A 25,857-nucleotide genomic window follows, 5' to 3' on the forward strand; every position below is an offset into this window, starting at 1 on the left:
CAGCAAACAGCAAGCCTTGGCAAAGTTGAGTTGTAAACAGGAGAGGAGCTACAGTGGCTGCTAACTGGGAAAGGAGGAGGCATGGGGAGGGGAAGGGATCAAGACTCCAGTTTCAAGTCCCTCCTGGGATTTCCTCCATGGATTGCACAGTCATTTGTAAAAATTGACTGTGACTGTTACGCTCACACTTAGTTCTTGTTGCTTTATTCCACGTGCAGCCCAACATGTTTTTCCACCGATACGCAGATTTTAAGCTGTTTTGTTTGGACTTGCCAGTGGAGGGGCTTCAGTTGACACAAAGGGCTTATCGATAACATTGAACCCTTTTTGACAGCTGTTTTTGCTTCCTGACTTTCCTGTTAAGGAGGAAAAGGGGTGGCTACAGGGAAAGGAAGCTTGAATAGCAGCCAGTACCTTCCATGGGTAGCACACTTCAGGCAAATCTAGAATTACCTCTCTCCTGGCTTCAATTCCCCAACAGCACTGAGGCCCCCTCCAGTCGGCACCAACAAAATAAGCCTTCAGTTGATTGCTTTGGTAAATTCATCATCTTTGCATCCTAATAATTAGCCCAGCAGCTGTTGCAAAGCTGGAAACATGAACGTTTCCTTTTTTTTTTGAAGGGATCACTTCTCTAAATGAGTGATGTCCATTTTAACTCTCCCTTGATATGCATAAATACACACGCAGCCAGTGTGTCTTTAGGCATGAAAAATCAGTAATGGGTATATGATTCTCAAATCTAGTAGAACTGATAAAAATCAAGGTGGCTGTCAGCTGTGTAAATTGAGAGCTCCAAGTGAATTTGGTGGTTGGTCTGGGAAAAGGGGGCTTTTGTGCTGGTGAGCTGCTCCCTCTCGTGGAAAGCCAGCATTCCAGAGCCCTCCGGTGCGGCATAAAGCACTGTCACTTCTTGGATGACTCTGTTTGAGGCACAGTGTGAAACATGCACACACACACACACACGCGCACACACACACGCACACACACACACAGGCCTGACCCTGCAAGCATGGAAAATATCTCTGCTCTCTGGATTTTACGCCAAGAAACTTGGCTTGCTAAGAAGAAGTCTTTCGGATTGAAAAGTTTGCCCTCCTGGAGCCTCAACATTATTGCTTTATGTAGGCTTATTAGTCTGGCCATTTCAATATCCTTGTCCAGTACTGATCTGGGGGTCTTGAAAAGGCAGAGACATCTGAAACTAGGACGCAGGACTGGCTCTTCACTCCCCTCTTTTGTTTTGTTGGTGTTGTCCTTTTTCCAGGACAAAATAAAACCTGTTTTGGACATGACTGATTATTGTTGAATTATTACTATGCTATTAACTGAATAGCTATTATTACAAGACTATTAACTGAATAGCTTTCCTCTTCCCTCTTTCTGTTTAAAAGTTCCCCCTATTTCTGTAGCTCAGATAATCCAGCCTCTTATCCATTCTCCCAGCTGCAAGAATGAGCCAACTTCCCTGTCATCCCATGGGTATGATTCTCCTCCACCCCCCCAGGATAATCACATGTTCTGGACTAGTATTTTTTTATTGCTTTTATCGAGAGATTTTATTACAAAGGAAAATATGTCCTGTATTTCTTAGGCTGGAAGGATATAGACTTGGCAGTTAGGAACCACCATAGCAATTTTTAGCACAGTGGTGTGGTTTACATGGATTAATCTGCAGTAACTCTTTGGAACGCTCTTCAACTGCTCAAAGCTGCCTCAGTCCAAACAGTTTATAAGCTAAATAACAAAAGTCTTGTAAATATTTATTTAACGAGACATATTTTGAATAACTGACATGTATAGAGCCTTCCTAGAGACTGTGTTATCACCATCAATTTTCATGGTCTGATATAATAACAACCACCAGTGTAAACCACGGCAGGGAAGATATTGACAGTCTGAGGCCGCTGTTTGCAGCCGTGTAATAACGGGGCAAAGAGACTGCACAGAGCTGCAAAAGCAGGATTCAAATTGGGTTTGCTTCCACTTGGCAAATCTCTGGGAGAAAAAGTGTATGGGTTATCTGTTATGAGTGAGAAACTGTAAATATGCTGTAGTTACCATGCTATTGCAGTGTAATTAAACAGAGGTTATTCCTTTTTAATAGTTACCTACCAGGCAGAGAAAGAAATACGATTTGATAGAGCTTCATTTTCTTCTTCGGTCTCCCAAATTCTGAATGCCACAGTGATGGGCACTGTCTTACCATCTGTATAGACTGAATTAGTCTCTGGAAACAGCAAGTTAATTACCTAAATGTATTGCTTGTATTTAACCCTATTGTTTCATATTTAATAGGCGTATTTTTGGAAATCAGATAAAGTTATTTGTGCTACAAATGGCTCTCAGTTACAAGTTCATGAACCCTTTGATTAATTTGAATTAGAAATTATAACATAGTAAATGTGTAGATGATATTGAAAGAGAAAATCTCTTTACTAGTGTTATAATTATTACATACAGTTTCAAGCCTTTCTTTCACCTCTTTTGCACCAAGAAATGGCACCTCATCCACCAGTATCAAAACCAGCTCAAATTCTGGGCATATTTCACAACCATTTTTTTCCCCTCTATGTGTCTATAGTGATGATGGATGGCACGGACTGACTGTCCTTAGAAGTGAATGTATTTATTTGTCCACGGGATACGGATAGCACATGAAATTGCAACGGTAGTGTAAACCTCCCCCACACATCACCCTCTGTCAATGTAGCTCAGCTTTGACAAAAAGGGACATAGCGAGCCATGGGGAAATTGTGTTTAATTCCAAAGTCACACAGAGAGTCAGTGGCATGCTGACAATGAGGACTTCCAGCCCCTCATCGGCATTCCTCTGCCGTAAACACGGGGCACAGGCCCGAACTCTAACGACACAGGGGAAGTTACTCTCGGTGCAAGAGATGCTCTGCAAAAAGACCTCCCTTGCATTCAGTTGAAATGCTGCCAGTGGGATGTGATTAATCTAACTTCAGACTCCAGAATAGCTACTATTAAACCCAGGGGATGGTTTTATTGAAAAAATAAATAAATATGGCTTCAAGAAGTGAGAGCTGAAAACAAGAAACACGTGTAGGGTATTTTTTAGGCCTGATTTCTTAAAAAAAAGGCTGTTCTGCACTGTTGCCACCATGGCATGCAGGAGTCAGGTTTATAACCAGACCTGAGCATCTCATTTTGCTTTGCCCACTCAGGCCAAATGTCCCCTCAACACAAGCTGATAACTGACTGTGCATTTTGATCAGGGGAAATCTCTGTTCAGCAGCTGGGTGGTTTGAATACTGCTCCTGTCACCTCAGATCAACAAGATTTTGGCCTGGACATTTCTCACATTCTAGTAAGCCACATGAACCCCATGGTCATTGCAGGGTGGGTGTCAGAGATGTCAGCTATTTATGGTTCTGCTAAATTACCTAAGACAAGAAACTTCTGAGGAAAGTTTTTTGCTGGGATTACCCTTTAGGTAACCTCTTGCAACGTGACAATGACACGTGATTCTGTGATTTGTCACCTTCTAGAATCCCAGTCCTGGATGTAAAACAAGTTATTATTTTGAGACTAAAAGCCTTGTGTTTTTTACTGATGTATGTAAATACTATATTGATCAAACTGGCAAAAGATGTGTATACTAAGATTTGATTTATCAGATAGAGCTTTTTGCAACAAGATGCAGGTGTTAGGTAAGCCAGCTTATTTCTCTTAAAACTGACATCAATATGACAATACAATTTCTCTGGTTCTGGTGTGATCAATACAATTGTTTCTGATTCCAGTGTTGTCATAAATCCCCTATAAACACACTCAGTGCCTTTGAAAAAAATTGGTAGTGTCGCACAAAGCTGTGTGTAACTTGTGAGCAACTGAGATCCAGAAGAAAAAGGGACTGAAGATCATACTTCCAGTATAGATGAGCTGTCTTCAGACTGTTATCTCTCTTTCTTCCTTAAAGGCCTTTGCTTATACCTCTATGCTTTTCTAGTGGCATCATTGTTTATTTGACTACAAGAAGCTGTCAGTATGTATTTTTTAAAGTTCTTCTGCAGAGGTGCATTTTCTTCAGTTAGATTCATTCCATACCCTATCCTAAATAAACAAAATAATATCACACATATGATTACATTGCCATGCATGCAGTGGAGAAGTAATGCATTTTGTTGTAGGTTGGTTGTGATGAGGATATTTAGTGCATAGGCTGCAGAGGTGGACTCTACAGTTGTTCTACGACTGAGTGACTCACCAGTGTTGTGACCCTGTGTCCCTCAGTCTCTCTGCCTCTGACCTTCCTGTGTAAGCTTTATCTATTTCAGACAAGCTTTGTCAAGATAATTTATGTGTTTAATCATGTCTAAAACCATGGATAGAACATAGTATATGTATGCTACATATACTACATGCTTACTACATACACAGAATAAAAGATATGGATTGTCCCTCATTGCAATTCACTGGTTAGTCACTTTACACTTGTTAAGTTCCTTGTGCTGTCTTATGAGGTCATACTATCTGAGTGCATCTCCACAGGAGTGTCTTAATGTTAGTTAATAACCTGGCCCAGGTTAATGCAGCAAACTGTTGTTGGAACACTTCCAGAGAATAAAGGCGTTTACACAGAGGTTATACCTACATTGTCCTGTCATAACATTCAAGGTGAGGCTTTCAAATCTAGATCCTTTAGCTGTCTATTGACTTGGTTGTGGTAAGACTTGGTGAACTTTCAGAGTTTTTGGTACTCCTTGCCTTGGTTTCCCATGTCCTCAGTCAGCTCTGAGAGCAAGTCCTCCAAGGCTGGGTATATTTGTGTAGGAATGGTAGCCTAGAGTGTTTATGAGACCTCATTTTATATCAAGAGTTCCATTTATTGCCCAGATTCAGAGCATTGCAGAATATGTCAGGAGATGTGTCCACTGATTTCTGGAAAATGGCAAAATATCATAGACCTTGAGCTTGTTTGGAGGTTTTAGTAGGGGAACACAGCTAGGCATGAGATTAAGTAAGTTTGGGGAGACATTGGTCAAATTTTAAGCTCTGGAATTCACTTCTCTGCACACATATAATTTTCCAAAGACTTCACCATCGTGGTCTTAGGTGAGTCTTTCAAAACTTTTGAACTCTGTTGACCCTTGATTAAATCTTGGGTCTCTAAGAAAGGCAGAGAGAAAATCTTTGCCTTTGGAAACATTCAAGGATAACTTGGTGGAACAGAACTCCTAGTATCTTTGGATACAGTAGGGTTTGCTTGATGTGCAGTTAGGTAAGTGAACTCTGTGAAGTATTGTGTTGGTTACTGTGTCTTTTGTGGTTGGAAAGTATGCCTTGAGCAGATGGCCCAAGGAGTGAGGAGCAGGAAGGTGCATACTAAGTGACTGGTCTCTGGTTTGCAATATTCCTCTTCTCCTTCCCACCACATCCACACTTTTACTTTGAGACTTTTGTGTAGATCATAAATAGTGAGACATAGGAGATGTGCTTTGAAATGAGGCACTTGTGCAAGCTAATCAGTCCTTCTATCCTAAAATTGTGTGGTTTAGGTCTGGATGAGGATAGAATAGACCTGTGCATGTTTAAAAATGCAATGCTGAAAACAATCTAAGTACTTAGGGGTTATACATCTCTCCCTGAACTTTTCCATTAGATAAAGGTATTCCTGGAGTATCCAGAAATTAAACTAAGAATTCACAGTATGGGTAGGGATGAGCTACTCTACTGGGATGGCCATAAGAGTCAACCTTATGGAGAAGGACAAATACTGTGGGAAAAGGTTAACATGTCCTCCTCCAGCCATGTAGGTTGGTGGTAGATTTTATGTACTCTCCAGGTGGGAAAGATGTCCACTTTCTGCTCAGCCTCTTACAAGAGATAGGACTGGTTTCCCAGAGCAAGTTCTGGTCTCCTGCACACTGTCATAAGTGATCAAGGCAAGTGAAATGGAGAATAAAGAGCAATCTTCCACCTCACAGGAAAAGCAATTGACAAACCTGCATGAAACAACAACAAATCACAGCTGAAATTATCATCTGAGAAGGAAAGGAAAAGAAATGAATGTGCAGACTTGAGGCATCCCAGGAATCTAAACAGAGGCTGCCTCACCATCCAGACTCATTCCATTTTAGTGTGCTATTTCCCCAAGTTGTTGCGTGAATGATCCCAGTGTCTTTGCCTTTACAACCTTGCCTGATAGGCCATTCCACACATTTATTATCCTCGATGTGAAAAAGTGCTTCCTAACGTCTGTTCTAAATCTGTTTTAATTTCCATTTATGCTCCATTGTCCTATAATCTGTTTGGAGCTGAAAATAGAACCAAGGTATGATCTTCTTACAACCCCTGGCAATAAATTTTATTAGTATTTTTTTCCAAACTTCACAACCTTGCAGTAAATAAGAAAGCTTTATGGGGAAAAATAACCTCTATCCTCCTCCACTCTCCTCCCCATCGACAAACCCCATGACCTATATAAACTTTGACCAATATCATTGTTTTCCTTCACTCTCCCTCTTTTGACTTAATATTGCATTGGTTACAGGAGTAAACCAATTATATCAGTATTAAAAATGGAAGCAGCTTGTGTGCTAGCACTGTATATCTTTTACCAATGGCTGATGGAAAAAAAATTCTTGCAGCTGCTCTGTAAAACTCTCTCTATGCAGCTTGAAACATCTGGTTTGCTTTGTGTGCAGTCTTTTACACAGGACATTTGCAATTCTTTATTCCAATTGGATTTTTAGTTCACTTTCCGGTAGAAAGGTTGATATGTTTGTCATTAATAAGCATGGTAGAAGTAATATGTATATGATTAGAATTCAATCATCAGACCAGGGTGGCAGGGTCTCCTAAAACACATTTTTCATTCACTTCAATCTGCAGTCGAAGGATGAAGTTTCCTCAATGAGTTAACGCAGTTTGGTCCTGGTGGACTGTAACATTGCTCCAGCAAGGCATATTTATTTGCATGATTGGCAATTAGAATTTATTGATTTCAAAAAAGGAAATCCTTCCCTGGGTACTAGTGTTTCACTCCCTTGGCTGACATTGGACAGGAAAAGCTGACAAGACATGGATACCACATCTGCGTTGGAGGAGGAGAACATAATTATTTCTATTTCTCTACAGTAATTTCTCAGGATCAGGGGCTCTGATGGACTCTGGAGAGAGTTCACGCCAATATTCCTTGGCAGGAAATGAGATAGTTGATGACTATAATAATGAGGCCTTTTTGATAATCTCAGTGGAGGATGCAATGTAGGCTCACACCAAACTAGTCTTCACTAGATATGGGCACTCGATCAGGCTGGTCTTACTTAGGGTTAGGCTTCAGCTGGAATTTGATGTGGTGTCAGAAATTAGCCTGAAAGTGGATCCTATCTTAGTCCTTAGAATGCAGTTTCATTACCACAGACAGTTTTGAACAGGTTCTGTCATCTTCAAGTGTGTTCGAAACCAAAGTCAGAAAAACGACTCCCCCCAAATAATGGCAAGGCTTGATAAGTACCTTCCACAGACACTTCAATGACAGGCAGAGTAGAAATTACAGAATTAAACACCCAAAAAATACACATCAGCTATAAATAAAAGGTAAAAATGACAAGACTGAAGAAGTAAGAAAGAATGTCTTTCTAAATCTTCATTTCCCCCTTTCCCCCTTTTCCCTTGGATCCAGTACATTGCAGATAATAGCTGCTTTGTGTTGCTGTCAAGGAGAATAGACGCAAGGCCTTGTCTCAAACTTACAAGGCAAATGACAGTATATAGCCCACAAAGGGTTGAAATATTCTTCATTCACCCTCAACTTGACCAAGGGCCTGAAAGGACTTACAGCCTGCCCTTTTTACCCATGCCCCCCATTTTCTCTTGTCTATTGTTGCCAAATATGCAGTGGAAATTAATAGCACTGCTTCACCTGCCACATGTCAAACTTAATTTTACTTTAAATCAGTCTTAATTGTTCTAGTGAAGTTTATAGTTTTAATGGAAAGACATTGCTTGCTTAAACTATAACATTTATTACAAAGGGCCAAGAGAGATTTAAAGTCAGGTTGTCTTTCCAAAGTGGACAGTTTTAACTAGATGATATCACAGCTTATGCCTCTTAAAAAGGTAAACTTTCTGAACCTAGCTTTTCAAGACAGTTCCAATACCAAAAAGAAAGAGGAAAAAAATGCTATCCCTCCAAATTAAAGAGAGAGACAACATCCAATGCCCAGTGTTGATTTCTGCATTTGTACCGGGGTACTCAAGCACCAATGTGTCACATGCTAATACTTGCCATGAACTATTTTCAGGTAATGAAGAGAGGAGAAGGGTAATTCCAGGAACGTGGCTCATGTTTGATAGGCTGACAAATCAGGTCAATGGCTAATACTGATCAGTATGAAATGCTTTGGCTCTGAGGAAGATTTAATAGTGTTCACTGCACTGTAGCTGCCTCCATCTCCCATTGGTGCCACTCATTTACTTGCAGGTGAAACATAAAACTAAGGGCTACTAAAAAGCCCACACTTTTTCCAGGAAGAAGGGTGTTAGGTCTGCATTAGATCCTGGCACTACTCCAGAGCCTGTAATCACACCTTGCCAACTGTACCGAAAATTTCCCCTATGAGTTCCTTTGGCAACACCCCATTTTACAGAGCTAAGTCTGTGCAGACTGACAGCAGCCTTTCAGTCCAGCTGCATTTCAGTCATAGGAAAATAACCCCCTGGGCACAATTTATTAAACACTCTGGGGCATCTCTGGCAGTTTTGTTTCATGGTTAGAACATAAGAAAGAGCATCAGGATTCAAAATCTGGTTATTTGACGATTGCAAGTAAGATGTGTATGTGTGTGTGCTGTTTTACCTGCCTATGAAATAAGTTAAACAATATTGCTAAAAATATAAATTATGCATCATTATTATCTATTATTTGCATAAATTATACCAAGCTGGAGGATAAAATTCCCTAAATTCACTCCAACTCCTTACAAGCCAGCTACCCAAAAGATAAGTGTCAGCCAAAGGTTTGTACATGCATTGTTTCTTCTCTTTTCTTTCTTTCTTCCTTCTGTGGGTTTCCACTCAGAAAACAGATGGTCTCTCCTCACTGACATTTTCTTACAGTTTTTAAATGATGCTGCAGTAGGGGAGAGATGAAATGTTCAATCTAGAGCTGCTCAGCTTCAATCTAGGTTCATAATTAACAGTAGCTAAGTGAAGTTTAATAAGGGCAGCCCACCAACTTTTCTTTTTATCCCAGTGCATTCACAGCAAGGCCATAATGAATGTGCAGCTCATGGATATTCCCTGACCGTGACTCACTGGAATATTTAGTGTTTACCTTTAGTGATAATTAAAGGGAGGGAAATAAAGCCTAAAGAAAGACAGAGTGACATCTAATATTCCTCAATATTCTCTTGTTTCTTTAAGTGGTGGCTTTTGCCAAAGGAGGGCCTCCCTCTCTTATCATCAGCCAGGTCCTGACCCTTGGACCAGGGATCCTGGCTGTAACTTGACCCTGAGACCAGGTGTGTGCCTGCAGGTCACAAGGCTGACAAAAAAAATACCAGTCCATTCCTGCAAACAAGCCTTTCCTAAGCACATTATTGCCTTTAGCTCTTTCAAGCTTTTAACTCTTCCTGCTCAGGAACACTCAAGTGACTATCTCTGTTGATGCCTGCCCTGTGCTTGAGAGCAAGCACAAGTAGCCAGCATGTAGCTGCCAAACATAACCCTTGTGTCTGCAAACGTGCCACATGCAGGGATAACCATGCATGCTCTTAGGTGTGAACATTTACAAACTAGTCCTCCCATTTGGGCAAGAAAGTTCATTGCATCTGGTTGAAAATAGGGCTGAGAGAGTTTGTGACCTTCTACTTCCTTCCTTGGCTCTCGCAAAACTGTTGCTAAATCACAGGGATTATACAGAGACCTACAGCAGGATGGCTGAGCTGCTCCAGGTTTTTGCAGTAGGTCAGGCTCTGGAGGCTTTCGAGCACTGTCTCAGATATGCCGCAAGAGGAAATTTATCATTAATGTCTTCACCCAATCCACTGTGACTGTGAGTGTTGGACTATTAGACAGACAATGAAAGTGGTCCTAAAAAAATTCCCAGGAGTTTCTTGGAAAAAAGGCAGAGTTGTAAGCCTGGGCTAAAGTGCATGTGTGCACAGCTAAGCTATAGTGTAAGCACGTGTCTGCCCTAAATTCTCCATGATTTTGACTATGGCTTACTCATAGACACCTTTTTTTTTTCTGGGGAAAAGGAAAAAGAAAACACAATATAGGCAATATATTCTTTTTATTTGCCTGATGCTTTTCCTTTCTCTTTTTTCTCCCAGCCTTCAGCATATCCCCAGGTCATACCTGCAAGCTTTTGTCCTCAGCTGAAATGTCTGGAGACTTTTATGGGGGGTTCCTGTCATCACATGCATCCTGGTGCATGGGCTTTTAGGCAGACTCCTCAAACTATGAATTAAAAAGCACAGGAGCTGACAGCCCTGTGAACTACCTGTGAAAAATCATACCTGGGTTTATGAAGCTATTATGTCTTCAAGGACGTTCGGCAGCAATTCTTGAGGAGACAGTGTTACAGGGGGAAAAAAGGCTTTTTCAACATCAGTATCTACTCTGCAGTCCTGGTACAAAATGAATGCCACCAAGTAATAAGTAGTCCACATTGTTATGAGCATAGAGACTGATCCAAAATCTATTAAATAGGAAAATTTCCAGTGATTTTGGCGGTCTGTGGTTGCGATCTTCTGACAAAAAAAATCTCACTGGTATCCTATTTGCATTGTAACAATCTCATAACAATTTATGCAGTAAAATCATTACCAAAAGCCATTAATAATATGAATACATGAGCACTTCATCTCTTTCCAAAGGTGTTAAACTCTCCTCCCTTCTAAAGTCATGCACAGTTAAAGAAATCAAAGCTTTCCTTTTGATTTTACTGATCATAGAGGTAAAAAGAAAAAATGTAGCCAGCATTGAATGTTTTCTCTCTTCCTTTTCCCTTCATGTTTTGGTTTGCTGCTAAAAAATAAAAATAAATGCAGCCAAATCCATTTTAATATCATTTTACATAAACCATTTTTCCAGACTGAGATTATGGATATCACTATGTTCCACCCCATCACAAACTTTTATGGTTGACCTATAAAGTCCCAGAGAAGGATATCTATAAAATTCATGCAGAGCATGGAGACTGGAAAACATATTTGGGATCTTAGGCAGGGGATCCTTGGAGACAGCTAATATGTAATTGAGTAGTTATCCTCCAGCATGGAGATATCAAAAGAAAACAGATACCTGCTTGCTCAGGTAAAGCCTGTTCAAAAATTCCCTTTAAACAGATTGAATTTGGTACTGCCGATTTATAACCACATTCTCTCACTAACACAACCAACAGAAGAGACTTAACCAGAAAGATGCTCATGAATCATGGAGACACAAGCCATCTTTATATCTCCCAGTCGCCTTGTGAGATCTTCACTCAAGTGAAAATTATCATCCATGCAACACACATTTCAAGTATAGAGCGCTAAATGTACCCTCATGGCCATGTGTGCTCATCTTCAAACTCAGACCAGACCAACAGGTTATACTTTCCATCTGTAGATCTTAGCAAATAAACACAAAGTCTCTTCCAAAACAAATCTATTAAAGTGTTAAAATCAGCACTCTTCATGCCAGTGCATACTACCTTGGGTGATTTAAAATGGTACATGGCTCTCATGGATTGGAAACACTGTGTTATCCTTCTCATCCCATTTATCCTGTGAAGTGAATTTATTAATTCTCTCTAGACCAGGAAAATTCTCTATTTTTCACATGCTTTTTTTTACCACTATTGATTTTTTTTCGGAATGTTAGAGATGATGCATTGGAAACACTGTAAGACCAAAAGCTTTCATCTAGTAGTCAGAACATGAGATAAACTGAGTCTCCAAGTTTGGAAGGAAGATGATTGACTGGGAAATGATTTAATAATAACTTCTCCAGGTGGAATTCTCCTTTAAAAGGTATCATGTTCTGTGCACGCTTGCAGGTGTGTGAGTATATAAAAATAATAGATCTGGCTGAAACCTCCTCTGCTTTGGCAGTTTTCAATCTTTCTGGGTTTGTTTCCCAATAGAAAGCAATTCTTTTCACTGAAAACCCTAACAACAATGAATTTGTTTACATGTCAATGAGGGGAAAATCCTTCATTTGTTTTCACTGCTCTTCTGCATTACTCTTTTATGACCATGGTTATTAGCTTTACCATTTGACATAGTGCCAGACAGTTAGCCCATAACAGTGTACCAAACCAAGCACTGTCTATGACATAAACCTTGTCAGCAGAAGTCTTTGAGTACTTGCTCCTAGCCACACATGTTCAGATGGCTGTGTTTGGGTTAACATGATGATATCCTAGTCCTGTTTTGTGAATGCAAATTAAGGATAATTATCTTCACAACTCTTATTAATAGTGAGCTTGCAGAGAGAGAGAGGAACTTCTGTCCTAGACTGATGTTCACTTGCATGTCTTTGGGTTGGGGATGTGAAGGCACGCATGGCACTGCCAATCTAGGGGTGCTTCATCACTGGGAAAAGGCTCAGTAGCTCCAGTGGTCCTTGCTCAAGCACTGCCTGACCTTCTCTTGGGGCAGATCATACATACAGAGCAGCACTTACATACATACAGAGAGTGGGAGATGAGTGTTAATAGGAAAGCGGGCTAATGAGTGAGAAGCCGCTCAGCAGAATGTATTTCTATCTCTTCTGGAGGTATCGAGGTGGGGCTGGGAAATTTGGCAATCTGACAAGTGTCTTTTTTGTGCACTGTCACGCATGGTGTTTCCAATCAGCCTCCAAGAACCGAGATTCTCTGAGAGCAGCCAACCTCTCCACCCTCCTGCTCGGCGCAGTAACTGCAGACTCTGTCTTGGCAGGCATATTATGCACCCCAAAAATTAAATAAATAAAAACAGAATCACTCTATAAGTGTGTGCATGTCTCCCTCTACCCCTCCCATTTGTGAAGAAACAGAGTAGGAGGGGGGAAAAAATGCAGCTTGAAAACAAAAGTTAAAATTTTGCAGGTGGAATAGGAAGAAAAGCAAAGAAAAATCTGCTCAGACAGAGAGACAAAACAAGCAACTGCTTAAGGGATTTGGCAGCAAATGAAACTGCCCCCTTCCCCCTCCCCGTTTGGAGCCTGGTTCAGCATGTACTGGTGGTGGATCACAGTACCAGCCACACTGAGATACAGGCAGACACTTCTGTCTCACCAGCTGCTCTGACAATCCATTTTCATAAAGTAACGGGAGGGGAAGCAAATCTGCAAGATGGAGCTCCCGGTCACCGTGTGAAAGCTTCTCCCCGCACCGCCCCATGCTTCAGGTGTCGAGGCTGTCAAAGAAGTTTGACAAGAGCAGAGGGTAGCTTTCCCTAAAACATACAGCAGCTGCAGCCAGGACGCTGTTGATGGGCAGCTACATCCGGGCTTGTAAGGTACACACTGATGCGATTTTGGAGATTCCTGCAGAAAACCTGAAGTGCTGCATCGTGATTGATGACTGAAATAGGTGTTCTTCCAACTGGGCAGTTAATGAGACAATCTCTCCACATTTGCTGTAGGAAAACATCATCTTACAAAAACGAGCTCTGGCTACTTTAAGCATTAATAATAGCATTATTTTTTTTTCCCCAAGGGTGAGAGTGTTAATCCTTGTAGCTGACCCAGACTAAGGAAAAATACGGATAGTTAAGTTTTGTCAACTTGTCTGTCTAAATATATTATAAACTATTGTGTGATACAATATATTTTTATGCAGTTGCGGTGATTCATCTAGCAAAGATATATTTCAATGGGAGGAGGAATAGAAGTGATTCTTTACATTTCGTTTGTACAAACACCAAAGCTTGTGAGGCACTTCAGAGTCCATCTGGCTGAAACGTGCTATATATAAATGTAAGATTGTTATCACCAAAACACATTCAGTATGGTGTTTCTCTCACATATTTTTTGTTAATTTCAGTGAACCAGCTCTTTTTAATGAATAATTTCCATTGGAAAGCTTTGTTTTCCCTGTAACATAAAGCTTTTTTGGTTTCAATCCCTTTTCTGGTTTTCATTAACTTTGCAATGAATTAGCCAAGAGGGCTTTTCCACTCAGTTAGGTTGGGAAAGTACTACTGGCATGTGTCTGATTTTTGTGGGAAAATGCCTTTTCCCCCTTTATTATTTTAATTATAAGTTTTTCTTGTATTCCTGTACAGATTCCTATATCGCCAACAACAAATTACTCTCCTATACTTGCACACATGTTCTCCTGTGTGCCTATATACCACTTACAATGCTCATCACCATGTGGTTCCTATCTATCTGAATATATTGCTTTATGTCTTGCAACTGTATAAATGTCATCATGTTTGGAGCTGTTATAAAGCAAGCAGTCATAAAGAGATTGCTCTTGAGTCTGTATTGATAGGTAATGACTTCATTTCTAAATTCCAAGTAATTTCTTTGGAGGGCAGCCCCAAATATGCCAGTCAACTCCTGTACACCCCTGTCCAAACAGTCACCAAACCCTTTCTCATGTGATATGAGCTTCTTTCAAGGTCAGTTTTACTAGTGTGTCATCAACAGAGAAGAAAAATGTTCAGGTTGCATTTTTACTGTGAAACAGACCTGGACACTTTCTTTTCACTGACATGATCCACCATGTTGGGGCAGGCAAAAGCATATGAACAGCATTATTCAGCACCCCATAATAGTCTGTGGCCATACCAGTTCATTCAGAAAAGTGATTTGATGGCTCCAGGATGAGATTCACTCAGATTCACTGAACTCTGATGGAGAAAACCACACAAGACAGTTTTTATGACACTGGCATTTACTTGAAGAACTGGAAGGCAAAAAAAACCCAGCAATGCCAGGCAAATGGTTGCCTATCATTCTATTTGCCAGGGAACTACCTATTTAAACAACTCTTGACTTAGAAGGAAATCTTTTAAATCAAAAGACATGGCAAATACATTAAAACAAGTGTATATAAATAATATTACATAATGTGTCGTGCCACATTTTACTTGCACATGAAATGTTTTCATAAAGCCCTTTACGACCTCCCAACTTGTGACTTCTGGATCTTATTGTTAACTGAATAGGGAATAGATCTTACTCTGTCCCAAATGAATTCTCACCTTCAAAAGCTGAATAGTTTATGCATATGTAAGTGTGTATTTTTCTCCTGGTATTTTTTATAGTAGGCAGAAATCACATACAATATAATGGAGTTACACCACTCCTCCAGGCATCTTCTTTTGCACATCATTAGCTTCCAAAGAGAGACAGTCCTCCCAAACAGAGATGGCAAGTTATCAGGCTTGGGCAAAAATCTTCTTGTGTGTGGAAAACATTGTTGTCATAGAGGTGGAGCTAGACCCTGGCTGGAATATAGTCTGTGTTCCTGCTTCAAACACTCTTACAGCTCTTAAATGGCCAATGTCATAAAACCCAACATGAATTACTGCCTTACAGCCAGCTTAGTATTTTCATCTACAAACTTTTTATTACATTGTTCAGCAATGACGTGAAATACCGGAGAGATTACCTGTCTGCACAATGTACCTTCTTGTCCCCATCTGCACCAAAGCTGCCAGCTGATCACACACTGAGAGAGCCCTGAAGCAGTTTGCCACTCCAAAACCACCAGCGAGCCAAGGTGCACAGGTGGTGCCTCATCATGGCACTGACGATGGGCAGGTGCTTCCAAGTAGGCTGTCAGAGAGATGCATACCTGGACTTACCTCTGCACTTCTGTTCTCAAGGACCTTGAGGCAAAGTGCAGTCCCTGGGAGTGCTACCATGATGTAAGTGGTCTTTCAGTGTCTAGTATGGAGATTTGCACCCGTAATTAATAACAGGAAAAGGAATCATTTAGCCCATTTTCTGGTTTTCTGGTACTTGTGTTGCACAAACTGTAAAAGATAAGGGACAATTTTGTTTTTAACATTTTTTTTTTACATAGGTCAGGATGCTCTCAGGAACTTGGTAAACGTTAACCTAGACACATATTCGACTGTCAACAAGTGCAATGTAATGATGGAAGACTAAAGGAAGATTTTGAATGGAGCCAGATAAAATTGACTGGAGAATGAACTTTTAGAGCTCCTTTGGGGACAACACTTGTGAATGACAGCCAGAGACCACCAAAGACCCTCTCAGAACATGTACAGTAGATCTTTAGAATGACATAGCGATATTCTAATTAGATATAAAACTTTGATCAATCATGTAATGGAATAAAAATACATATATACACTATGTTAATGTTTGTATGTATAAATACTGTACAGAAAGCCCCATTCATGTGCTTAATGTGTGGAATTACCACTCAGCACCCAGGTTTGTTCATTTGTTTATCTGAAGTAAACCAGCAATGCCACCAAGTAATAAATACCTCTTTTTGGACAGCACTTGTAAACTTGGTGATGCCTCCAAGACTACAAATCGGGTCAAAGGCATTGCTACAAAGCTAAACCTAGAAGTTAGCCTATCTGAGCCCATCAACATATCAGCCATCCAGTTCTAAGACCTGATATTGTGCAAAATATGGCTCTCAGCTGAAGCCTGAATGGAATCTTCATCTGTGAGATAAATTTAGCCAAACAAAATGTACAGCATTCTCTCCCAGTTCTATTCCAAACCTGTTTTGCAGGGTCTATTCTAATTACTACTCTAATGTAAAACTGTGACTGGTTATTGGTCTAAATGTGGTACCTAAATCCCATCAAATTAAGGACTGGGTTTCCATTTTGATGTCGACATATTGCAGGGCTAAATCTTCCCCAATGCAATCAGGAAGTGTTTGCTTTGACATCAGTGGAAACAAGGTTTGCTCCATGTACTCTATTTTATTCAGGCAGTAAAAATGGCAAGAGGGAGTGATATTTCAGCCAAAATTCATAATATGTTTTTAGACCTTCACAATATTTCAAACATATCTGATGTTCACCAACATTTTCTGTCTCCTTTTTCAATGTTACAGTGAGAAGGGAATTAATGGATGAAATCTATTTTGCCATGTGTGTTACTCCCTTTGGGCAACAGTTTGTATATTTGAATGTTAGTAAATGATGGAAAGTTCAGTATCCATGGGAAGGTCATTTGAAAGTCTCAGAAAACAATTTTATATGCAAGAAACAAAAACATGATCCATTTCCCATTTCAACGGGCATCTTTTCACTACCACAATGACCCACGAGATTGGGGTTTATAAAGCTTATTCTCTGACATACAAAGGCCATTTTCAGTGCTGTTTCAAGGCTACAGGAAGGGTTAACCTCTCAGCTGCCCTCCCACACTGTGTTTTGATCGGTGCCCCAAGCTACAGGACAGATATCTCTTTGTTTTTTGTCTTTAATATCCGATTCCCAATTCACTTGTGTAGATGATGGGACTCTACAAAACTCCCTTTGTTTGAAATAAGAGATGCAGCACTTACTCCACAACTGACTTCCAGTACTTGGCTTTTTCTTCCTATTTCAGAAAGCACCTGCTTGAGTAGTGTGATGACTGAAGAGCCTTTCAACCTCCCTGCCACCATTTTTAGATCTGGTCTACTTTATAAGAGACTAAACACCATTGTAGATGCTTCTAGGTTGCACGTGTGAAAAGAAATTGATGGTGTTGATGCAATTGTTAGTGGATGAATGAATGTCAGGAACTACTGCAATAATTGACATAACTTTTGGGAACTCTGAAACATAAGACTGAGACCACAGGGCTTTATAGAAAGGTAGCTGAAGTTGGGGCATTTATTCTCATCACCGGTGGGCTCTATGTTGCAGCCTGGAGGAATACAAAGAAAGATTATCTTATCCATATGGTAGGGTTTTGTTTTAGTTTTTCCCTCCTTGTTAGAGATAGTGCCAAGATGTTACACAAGATGGCACAGAAGAAGGCTCAACATGCTGGAGACAAGTTTGTATCAGTCTCACAAAAACTGGTGATAAAGACACTCTGGCTTTAAGCTATACCAAACTCAGCAAAGATGAGTATGGAGCATCAAATCAGTAATGGATGGTGAGGCATCCAAAAAAGACTGTAATTTTCACTTATTTGAGACTTCATTAAACCTCAGCCATAACTGAGGTGTTACTATTCTGTCTTCCTATAACTCGTATGCAGGAAAGACAAATAGTGTCAATCCTAGGCAATGTGGTTAAGAAATTTAATGGAATAGAAACCAAGAATAGGAAATCGTACTTTAATTTATAAGTTCACATGTGAGAAGAAGGTCTTTGTTCTTCCTTCTTGTTCACAACATCTAAAGCCTTGAGGAATAAACACTTCTTCTCTAGTCAACTTCTTTATAACCTTGTGGTAGGTTTTGTTTATTCATTATATGTGTAAATCTCATGGTTATAGCAAGAAATAAAAAGAAAGAAAAAAAAAACCCAGAGTTGATTACAGTCAGTGGTGATGTGACTGGGAAACAATAGCAATATTGTGAGGAAAATCTCACAGTAGCCGGGAAACACACAGGGAAGAAAAGAAGAAAAATAAAGAAAACAAAAGCAAAAAAGAAGAAGGGAAAAGGCAGACAAAGAGTGAGTGGGAATGAGAGATATCTTCTGCAAACATATTAATGGCTTTGCCTGAACTCTGCATTATGTAACTGAGATAGAAATTTCTTACTGCAAAATGCTCTGTGGTCGTTTGTTGGGGTTTTTTTTGTCAGGTGAATGTTCTTTAGCAGGGAAAGAAAATGCATAAAGCAGTTCTTCCAGTAACCTCTGACTCTTTCTCGCCATGTCTCTCTCTTGCTTTCACTCTTGTTCTGTTTTTATTTATTCCCTGCAAATACAATGGAGAATAAAAATGTGGTAGGACCTGCTGGCGGCAACTATGGCCTCCGGATCCAAGCTGACAAAAATGTCAAGAAACTGACAGTAAAATATGCGAATAAAATCCCTGTGAACAAGAATAAAACTCAGGCTCACACCACCATTCTATATTATGGCTTTTGAGTGTATTTCTATCAGTAGCTATGACTTTATCTTGCAAAAAATATGCACACATACACGTTTATCCTATGCACTGTCTTCTAAAATCTTTCATCAAAGTCTCACAGAAGGGAAAAGGCTCACAGGAAGATAGGAAATCAAGAGACATTTAAGGCAGGGAAATCAGGGAAGAGCCGACATTCGATGGAGAGACAGAGAATTGCATGCTGAGCGCCAGACATATGGATCCTGTATGAAGCTGCAAGACAGACAGACTTCTGCTGCTCCCTTCTGTGATTGTAAGATGAAGGAAATGCAAAAGTGGTGTCTAGAAAAGAAAGATTCAAGAAGCACTCAACTATCCGATGAAGCCTATGATCTTTATCCTACCTGATGGAGAATGGCTCTTTGTCTTGAGTGATCAACTTTGGGTGGATCTTGGAGTAAGTACAGCTCAAAGGTATTGGGATGGTTCAGTCTGGAGAAGAAGAGACTTAAGCATAGCCTGAATGTGGTCTTCCAATATATAGGAATAGGTGTAGGGAACGAAAGAATAAAAGGCTTCTCTTTTTTTTCCCTATTGGTGGAAGAAATAGCAGACTTAAATTACTCTAAGGAAACTTTAGACTGGAAGAAGTTCATTATGATTTTTTAAACACTAGAACAAGACTAGACTTCAGAAATAAGACTGCAGAGGAAAGCCCCAAAGAATGGAGGTTTAGTCCAATGGAAGGAAGACTGTGGTGGGACAAAGGCCTTCAAGATGCCTTAAATATGTAGTCTTCTGCATATGAAATTGTTGTGCAGCTTCTAAGCTTTTCTGAAACACTTACACAAACCTTTTTCTGAAGGATATAGGCATAGTTGGTCCTGGATGGGACAGGCTTACACATCCTCTGAGTGTTTTTACAGTCCTCCTCTCTATGCTCCTCCTGTGGAGAATCCACTAATTAGGCAGAAGGATGAAAGAAATCTCCTGCCATGAAGAGCTGGAGAACTGGAAAGAGATGGATTCTCTTGACTCTTACAAACTCTCCCCATGGCTTTTGGGAAGCTATCTCACCTACTCTGCATACATACTGTGGGGAATGGTTCATCTGCTTCAGGAAGGAAGGAGCTAAGGGAGCACAGAAGAGCTTTGCACAGGAGAGCTTTGCACTCTCCTGTGCAAAGTACGAGCATGAAACCTATGTGCCATTTCTGTTGCACTTCAAGCTGTTTTGAGACTGAAGTGTAACTCAAGTGGTGCTGAGTTTTTAGCTGGAAATTTTCTTCAGGAGAAAGTTTCACCCTGCTATCTTTGAGATGTGCAAATATTCACTGAGGGGGTGTCATAGAAAGGTCTATAAATAATCAAATATGAGCCCCCATATGAATTATGCATGGGATACTTACAGAAAACGTGAGTGTCTTGCATTAGAAGAAATCAGATCAGTGCCAGTAAAATCACATTGCTATTTCTATGAGGTATTAAATGAAAGCTATAAGACCTCATTTTTAAAACAGGCTACAACAGGTGCTCGCAGGTCTGTTCAGATAAAAATTATGGCTTTGTGGAGGCAAATATTAAGAAGTCTCTAAAATGTGTTAATTTATTATGAATAGAAAGTAGTTTGATGTTACTTTTTAAGAAAAACAGTCACAATACAACATTCATTAGCCCCTAAGTGAGTCAGGGGCTTGTCAGTCAATTAGATTTCTGACCCTGAATCATGTACACTCTTCTGAAAATTCTGCATCCTGCACCTGGAGGTGAGAGTTACAATATCAGTACAATGTTTTACTTATCATTCATTTATCAAACTGCATTGCTATTAGCAGTAATACTGCATTTACTCTCATCGAGTTAAAACTAGAAACAGTGAAAAGAACGGGTGTATTACAGCACATTTCACCAATAGACTTTCCTGGTATTTGAACAGAGTTCTGCTTGTACTGAACCAAAAAGAATTAATTTATAACAAATCCTTAAGTTGTACTTTATTTTCCATTGGCTCAAAGATGCCTAGTGAAGGTAAGAAATCTCTGAAAGGCTTTCCAAACAAACATTCCTTGTATTTCTCCTGTAATGATACTTCTGCACCTTATCTTAAATCTTCCACTCCATTTTTTATGTAGCTGTGACCACAGAACTACACTTATTATCTTCTCTGACTCCAAATTGACAGCATGTCCTCTCCCATTAACCAGTAGGTAAATAGTCCAAAGGATGGAAATTCTTATTGGTAAAATGTATGACATTTGTTATTACAATCTTCCCACCCCTGATGCAAATACCTGTCTAGAGTTGAGACCTCTAGCACAGGCTCTTGCATTTTTTTTGGAGAGAAGTCTCAGGGTCAAGATGGTCAAAAACATGAAGTGTTATGTTTACTATATTTCAATATCAACTAAGAAGGTCTGGTTATCACTCACTGACACCAGAGAATATGAAGAATAATTCCATCAATGTCAATGCCATTATAACATCATAAAATTGGCATAAGTTAGGAAAAAAACTTGGCCTACTGCACTGAGGTTCTTTCATCTCCTCTGCATGTTCCCTAATTTGTCATTACTAGAATAGTTGCTATAACTATCCTGGTGAAAATATAAAAGAGAGACTTGCATGGCCCATAAACTCAATGAACCATTAAATAGGTGACAATAATCTTGATAGAAGTTTGGAATATTTAATTAGCACAAAAATGCACTTAGTGAATGAGTTCAATTGCTATCACGGGTACTCCTCAAAATAATAGCCGAAGATTTTATGTGTCCATGAAATGTCTTAGAAGACACTTAAGAAAAGAAATAGACAATATTTCATGTATTAATTGAGGACCAGACATATCTGTAAGTGCTCAGTAATAAACATTTCCTAGGAAAAGTTAACCTAGGTCTCCTAGAATCCCAAAGGTGACTTCGTTACACGAGGTCAAATAATTCATTGGCAAATTTTCAGTAGCAGGAGCTCATAAAAACACAACAGAAGAGCAAACATTTTACCTTTTCAACAAACCAGGATCTGCCTAATAGCACAAGATTTTGAAAAGAATAAAAGAAAAAAAAATCATTGGAGATGATATAGTAATTTCCCATTTTAGGAACTTTCTTCCCACTTGAAATTGCCTAACAGAAGGTCTCTGTTCATAACAACTCAGTACTCCATATAATTTTCAGTAGCAGGGAGTTGTTTATATACATATTTTCTTCCCATGTGGCATTGCCTCCTTCGTTGGTTAGGACTGTAAAGACTCGTGTACATCTAGATTGAGTATAGAGTAGAAGTGTGTTTATAATAGCTCTCACTTTGGCACTTGTGCTGCCACTCTTGAAATATCACATACAGATTTTGGCGTCCACAGCTGAGGTTGTGTCTGCGTTAAAAACTAGTTCACAGCAATCAAAGAGGATCTGTACAGTGAAACAATTAATGCAGAGCACACGGCATACCCTCAGCAGTTGGGGCTTGCTGGGGTTGGAGCACTGTTTCTCACTTAGTTTTATCCAGAAAAGAAGTCCAGTTTGGGTCCTCTGAGATGGTTAACAGTGTGAATAAAAGCAGCATAAGTAAGCATGATTGTGAGATTTCCTTTAAAAATACCCTCCTGATCTGAACAAAAACAGTAGTGTAGATGCACCCTGAAGGCGCTGAAAATGGGGAGTGAGGGTGGCTTAGAGAATAGCCCATGAATGAACAAAGGATTGAAAAATGTTTTGAGACAGACTCTCAAGTTGCTGTTAGAGACAAGATAAAGCATTGAGTTGATCTCAGTCAAAAGCAAGTGGGTGTAAGTACTTTGTCAAGTACTGAATAGTGCTGCTTTGGCTGGAAAGTGAAGCTAGACAAATTTAGACCGGAAACATGATACATATATATGTGTATATATATACATGTATGTGATATAAAAGCATATGTATATATACTTTTGCAATGAAGTTTAAAATTTCAAGTGGGATGATGACTTTTACTTCAATTATAGCTTTCATTGCCTATTTCAAAATTAAGTTTTCAGGTTAAAATTATCTCCTTCCTATTCCCTTTTATGATAACCCTAGGTTAGCCTTAGCTGTTGTACTTGAAGCAGGAAAAGAATTCAAAGAAATTTTATGACCTGTGGCATGCAGGCTAGCAGAAGACAGAACTGCTATGGTGTTTTTGCTGTTACCTTCTATGAATCTGTCATTCAAAGGCTGTAAGCTGAAAGCTGATACTCCATACATTGCAGTGACCGTTCTAGGACATCTCTACTAACAGATGTTTCTATTCTTGTCCAAACACCTTCCTTCAAAAAAGTTTTTTTCTTGCTATGACCTTCATAGCGTGACTTGTTATCTTTCTGGCAATGTTTCCAGAGTAGTTTCATCGACCAAAGCTGTTAAAATAATATGGATATAGGTCAGATAAAATATACATGGGTATTTGCCTGCTTGTCAGTACTAGAAGACTGTCAAACTTCCTGATGATTTGTCACCTCTTTTGTTGCAACAGATGCAACATTTGGGCAAAATCTCTTATTTCCCCCATCCTCCATGGTTTCCAAAAACCTAAAGTAATTTCTGCCACAGATTTCTGTGTAAATAAGCACTTGTCACTGATCATTTACCTTAACTAATTATTTTTAATGTGCTTTCTTTTTCTTGCTTCTCTAGGACTGTCTATCAAGAACTTTTTCTCTCCTTTTTCTCAAATGCTTGCTGTCAGTGTAGAACAGTCAACCTGAAGCTTTTGCCTGACATTTGGTTGTCCAGATGCTCACGTTGCTGCTTGACCTGTGGGTGTTCTTATATTTGGAAATAAATTAGCTACCATGCTAATACGTAAATCATCTTCCACATAGACTTAGTGAAGTCTCTTCTCATTGTGTCATAGTGAGCAGGAAAGGTCTGTGCTACAGGGAGTCTCTCGTGTGACACAGTTAGGCCCCCAGCACGACTAGTAGATAGCATAGAGGTTTTCAAAACCTGGTGATTTCCATCTGGCTGTATGTTGAAATTTGAACTATCAAGCATTTGTGTTAATGTAGTTGAACTTCATTTTGCTGGGTTTTCTCAGATTTCCATGGATCTTTGGAGAAATGGGGAAAAGAGATGGAAAAAAAATAACTTATACCAATACATTATTGCTATAGAAACAGGAGCCTGTTTTAGTTAACCCACTTGCACTTGAATTGTTAGTCTATTAATCTGAATTTACTTTTGTTCAAGAGAAAAGAAACTGCTCGGGCATACTGCTAAGAGGACACAGGCATAATGGACCTAATGATTGGCTTTTTGTCATGACTAAAATGTTTGGGGTAGATTCAGTTTCTTGGAGTCACACACTTCCTCAGGGCTTTGGGAGACATCTACACACCATGGATAAATACTTTAGGAAAGAGGGGTTGAATGACTAACCCTGAAGTGATCTTGAATCTCTCTTAATGGCCATGAGATCTGGAGAAAGAAACAGCCACACTTTATTTTCAAACCAGGAACTGCAGCTGTGGGAACAAACAGCATGTAATAAACACTTGAATCAAAGTTTGTGGGAGTTTTGTTATTGACTTTGAAGTAAGCAAGTCTGAGGCCTTTACTATAGGAGCTGTGATTCTGTTTGTGGTTTATTAATGGCTAAAATATCCCACGGTCAGCTTGAGAGTAAGGATTTCATTTTTGGTCTTAAAAAGAAAAGCATGAAGGAGAATTCCATATTGTTGTGCAGTCTGGCTTTTATTTTGAAGGGCATTTAGAAAAAAAATAAAAATAGTGTAACTTGTGTGAAGAGTGTTGTGTTTAGGAAAAAAAAGTTCAAAAAATACCATGCATGATTGATCTCAAGTCTGCTTGCCGATCCAAAGACAACACAGCACGGCAGTCAAATATACATTTTATGGGCTTTTGTCTGTTTTGCAATAACAGTGGAAAGCATTCTTTAATTAAAATTTAAAACCGTAACTGATTAATTTTCTGTGTAAACAATCCCTGTAAACATGGAAAGTCAGCATTTTAAGGGCACAGCGGTATAAATTTTGTTTCCTCTCCCGGGTGCTCAAGGAAAAGATGGCCAGAAGGGAGGGGGAGTGCAGGAAGAGATCCGGGAGGGGGAAAAAGTTCAAGGCCTTGGTGTTCTGTACTCAGCGTACACCAGCTGCAGGATCTCTCCTGCTGCCCATTTCTCTGTGCAGGAATGTTGGCATAGGCTCCTTGTTCTCGCCTGGCTATGATTTATGCTCTCTCAGATGCTGGAGTGTGATTTTCAGAGCACCCATTCCCGCTGCGACGTGATGCAGTGGCAGTCAGTTGTGCAGAGAGATGTGTGGCTCTTACAAGATGGGTAGAATGCTCTTAGCATGTTCTCTGTGGCTTTTTCCACTTCTAATGGTGACAGTGGTAAACCAAGATTAATTGCTGCTCCTTTCTTGCTTCTCTCAGCTTTCACAGGCATTTTGTTATTATGCTCCATAGGGCATTCATGGAAAGCTTGACAAATGCTGAGGTCTAGGTCCTCACAAGTACTTTTCAAAGCTATTTAGGTACCCACAACATAAGAACTTAGCTTAAGCTTCTAAAGTCTTACAAGTAAGACCAACTTTATCCCTCTCTATGTGAGAAAAACAGCTCAGTAGCTAGCTGGTAGAAGTGGTCATCTGAAGGCTGGGTTGGCCCATTGGCGCTGTGCGATAATGGGCTTATCCTACAGGAAAAGATCTTGACACACCACATGAGTGGAAAGACTTCCACCAACAAAAGAATCATTAGGTTTGACACTTAGAATCTACTTTTCTGCCCTCATGAAGTAAAAAAATACTCATCCAAGCAATTTTAGACATATCAATAGCCAACAGCTTCAATGGGAATTCTTTTGAGTTACACATCCCTCCAGAGTAAGCACTGGGGCAGTGAGATTATGTTGATATTTCAGCAT

Source organism: Colius striatus, chromosome 7 (genome assembly GCF_028858725.1).
Source record: "Colius striatus isolate bColStr4 chromosome 7, bColStr4.1.hap1, whole genome shotgun sequence".
NCBI classification, from domain to species: domain Eukaryota; kingdom Metazoa; phylum Chordata; class Aves; order Coliiformes; family Coliidae; genus Colius; species Colius striatus.